General features: G+C 47.0%; 1 pseudogene; it reads left to right on the forward strand.

Annotated features, from left to right (window-relative positions):
- Window positions 1–3,264: 3,264 nt before the first annotated feature.
- LOC123443011 lies at window positions 3,265–3,950 on the forward strand (annotated as a pseudogene).
- The last annotated feature ends 233 nt before the right edge of the window (window positions 3,951–4,183 follow it).

Genomic DNA, 4,183 nt, shown 5'->3' on the forward strand with positions numbered 1-4,183 from the left:
ACATCCTAAGAAGGCAGGTGTTAAGAGAGCTAGGAAGAGAACTATTCATGACATTGGTAGACAAACCATCATGTATGAAGACCCATCACAAACTACTGCTGTTGCTGAGGAAGAGGAAATACCACCTAAGGCCCCTCGTCAAAAGAAGAAGAAGCTTATGGCAGATGCTATGAAGCCTTCAGCTCCAAAGCCTTTAGCTCCTAAGAAGCCTGTAGTTCACAAGAGGACTATAAAGGACATACGTGCAATTGCTAAAGAGAAAGGCAGTCCTTACAGAGCCTTTGCTGCAGAGGAAGAAGATGAGAATTTGCCTATTCTCATGAAGCTAAGACCTCATTTGCCACTTCGCAATGAGGCTCATCAAATTGCCGAAGACATGAAGAAGAGAAGAATATTTCATAGATTCTGCTAAACCAGAAGAGCCTAGAGAGGATCATGGAAACAAAGTTCCATGACCTGGATGTGAAGGTTACGGAGTTGACCACCACAGTTGAGCAGCTTCAACATGCAGTTGATTGAGTAAAGATTACACGCTCAGATGATGAATATGATGATGATGATTCACCTCTTCGTACTATCACACGGTTCACGACCCATACCAGGTCAATAGTTGTGCCAGTATCAGAATATATACCATCTTCATCATCTCAAGCTTCAGCTCCTCCTCCACCACCTCAAGTGTCTACACCTCCACCTCCTGCTCTAGCGATATCACCCAAAGCCTTCATCGATGCTCTCTTGTCTACTCCAACTTCTACTATCGGAGGAGATCATGCCCAGAGAGACGCTTAGATTAGACCTTTGAACTTTTTGGTAGTTGTTGCCAAAGGGGGAGAAGTGTATAGATCAATAGTGCTTCAAGAAAGGGAGAGATTTTGACTTTATTTGCTCTCATTTGGTCTTCAAAACATTATTTGGTCTTTTGGATGACATTATCAGTTTAGATGGTTGTTTGATCATACGCTTTGATTCTTTGATGCTACAACATTATTACCTTTGAGCTATCTACATCATGATCATTCACTTGTTTGTTTGTGCTATGTGCATTGCCATTCATTCTTGTCATTTATACGCACCACCAAGTTGTATGTGACATGGAAGACTAACCCATGATCCTAATCAATTGTGCATTTGCATTCAAACGCAAATTTAAAATAATGCACAAATTTAGGGGGAGCTCTTTATTTTCACATACTTCTCAAAGCGTCGATGTTAATCATTGATTATATCTTTTGTTGAAACTTTTATCTATATGTTGTCATCAATTACCAAAAAAGGGGAGATTGAAAGCACAATTGCTCCCTAAAGTGGTTTTGGTTATTAATCACAACATATGCATTACTGGACTAATGAGTTTATCCAAGTACATTTTAGAAAAGTTCAAAGATGCTTTGACTATAGGATTGTGTGGAGATACCCCTTTGATGAAGGAAGGAATATGATTGGCTAAAGCTTCAAGCAAGAAGGTTCTACATTTTACATTTGTGAGAAATCACTTTGAGTCCATAGGAAAGCCAATACTATTAAAACGGGATGAGGTATTATGATAAATTGGTTGCTCAAGTTCTTAGAGATAACCACCAAAAATACTCAGCAACTTCCCCACAAAATATATCTATCCCAAGCCAAATATGCAAAATTGGTGCACCAACATTTCTCACTCGAGTATACCGATTATACACTTAGACAAATCTTATGCCAAACCCATCATCTCGATACAACCAACATTCGTATCGGTGCCATCAAGATTGGGTGACCAACTTTCGATTAAGATAATTTCAAGTTTTGGAATTCCCGAGTTCGAAGTCGGTTTCACTGAGTTTGGAAAGGCATTCTAGGTCATCTTATCGGCACCATCGAGATTCATATATCGGTCTCACCGAGGTTTTGAAGTTGCCACATTTAGTGCACTCGATACCACTGAGATTAACTTTTCGGTGTCATTGAGTTGGCCAATAATGTTGTAACAGTTGGATTTTGGGAGATGCTTATATATACCCATCCACCTACCTCTCACTCATATAGGAAGCACTCAAAACACACTTACACTTACCAGATCCATTTTTGTAAGAGAGAGCCACCTACTCATGCATTGAGATTAAGAGATTCCGTTCCAACCATTTGAACCTTGATTCGTAGCCTCCCCAAGTTGCTTTCCACAAGATCAATCTCTCCTACCCCTGAAAAATCTGAGAGAGAGAGCGATTGAGTGCTGAGGAGACTATCTTTAGAAGCACAAGAGCAAGGAGTTCATCGTTCTACCACATCTATTACCTTTTGGAGGGTGGTGCCTCCTAGATTGATTAGGTGCCCCTTGGGAGCCTTCTATTTCATGTTGTGGAGTTGAACCAAGATGTTTGTAACGGCAAGGAGATCACCTACTTCGTGAAGATCTACCATGAGTGAGGCTAGTCCTGTGTGGATGAAAGCCGTGGTGGAATAGACAAGGCAGATGCTTCGTGGACCCCTTGTGGGCGGAGCTCCGTGGACTCTCGCAGCCGCTACCCTCCGTGGGTTGGAGTCTCCACTAACAAGGACGTACGATAGAGCCATATATCGGAACCATGCCAAAATTCGGCGTGTCAACCTTTGCGTTTGATCTCCCTACCTTACCCTCTACTTTATACTTGCATGTTTTACTTTCCGCTACAATACTCTTAGATACGCATATGTAGGGTGTACTTGACTAGTCATAGTTGCTACAACTGGCCCACTCTAAAAATTAGGAAAAGGCCAAGTTTTTCTCTTTTCAAGTAGTCTAATCCCCCTCTAGACATACTTTCTATCCTATAGTGCCAAGTAAAGCCTTTGGGATAATGTGGATATTTGTTTGTTTGATTTGATGCAAAAACAGAAACTTTTACGTCCAATACAGAATTTCTCTAATTTTACTGGAGTGTTAAAGAATTCTGAAATTTTTATAGAATATTTCCATGCAATTTTTCTGAGTTGTACTAATTTTGCACAACTCTTAGGACCAAGGAAGTATGGCGTTCATTCATATCTTCAGAGACTGTTCTATTTTTTGACAGATTTTGTTTTGCATGCATAGTTTGCTTGTTTTAGGGTTTCCTTAAAATATATTGAGTGGTATAAATTAGGAAAATGATAGAATATAGTAGGTATCATGTGGGAACAATTATGAATCTTGTCTTGACAGGCCCGTCGGCCCCCGCGTCGCTCCCAGGGGCGACTCGGGCGACGAAACCCTAGCCGCCACCCAAGCCCCCTCCTTCCCATCCCTCCCCTTGCCGCCGCCGGAGGATGCTGGTGGGCGAAGCCCTCGTCGGTGGACAACGGCGGCGGGGCCCTTGTTCGCGTGCTCGCGCGCTGGAGCGGTGGGAGCATGTGGTGGCGCGCCGGAAAGCTGTCCGCGTGCAGGAGAGGTCGAGATGGCATGGTGCGTGTGCGCGGAGGCGCTGCTACGGCGGCTGCCGGCCGCTGCAGCGAGCGGCAGAGCTGGGGGTGCTCAGATCTGGGCCGCGCGGGCCCGCCTTGGCCCGAGTCAACCACTCTGCCCCCACCCACCCTTCTCCCTCCTCCCACCCCTCCCAGCCGCTGCCAGTGGTTGTCGCTGGGTTGTGCATGCGCGCGGTGACCCTGACGGTTGCTGCGATGCTGTGCGAGGGCGAATCCCGGCGGCGGAGGCTGCGGGCCGGCGCGGTGGCGGCGCGGTGCACGTGATCGTTGTCGCCTGCTGGATGCGCTCCCGGTGGTGACCGGCCTGCGGGCGCTGCGCTGGCCGGTGCCCAAACTTGCGACTACCGACGTTCCTAGGCTTCCCGCTCCATGTGCTTCCGTCTTCTCCAACGTTCTTCGTCATGTCCAGTCTGCATGTGCATCTGAGGTCCTTGCTCATGGGTCGGGGCGAAATCCCCGCGCAGCGTCGGCCTGCGCTGTCAACGGCGATGCCCGATGGTGCCGTCACCTCCTTGGAGGCGTTGGCATGACCCTTGACCGGACCTCCTCCTCGAGCACCGGGAGAAATCCTAGGTCCGGCCTCCTAGACCGGGCAGCGGCGGCGTCTCAACGCCGTTACCCTCTTGAGGGCGCTGCTTTGGTTGCAAGCGGAGTACTTGATGTGGCAGATGGTGGCTCATGATGCACCGTTGGCGTAGACGGCTGAACAGGGAGCAGGTTGTTTGCCAGCGTCGGCCCTCCCCCAACGATTGCTACACTAGTT

Source organism: Hordeum vulgare, chromosome 3H (genome assembly GCF_904849725.1).
Source record: "Hordeum vulgare subsp. vulgare chromosome 3H, MorexV3_pseudomolecules_assembly, whole genome shotgun sequence".
Classification (NCBI taxonomy): domain Eukaryota; kingdom Viridiplantae; phylum Streptophyta; class Magnoliopsida; order Poales; family Poaceae; genus Hordeum; species Hordeum vulgare.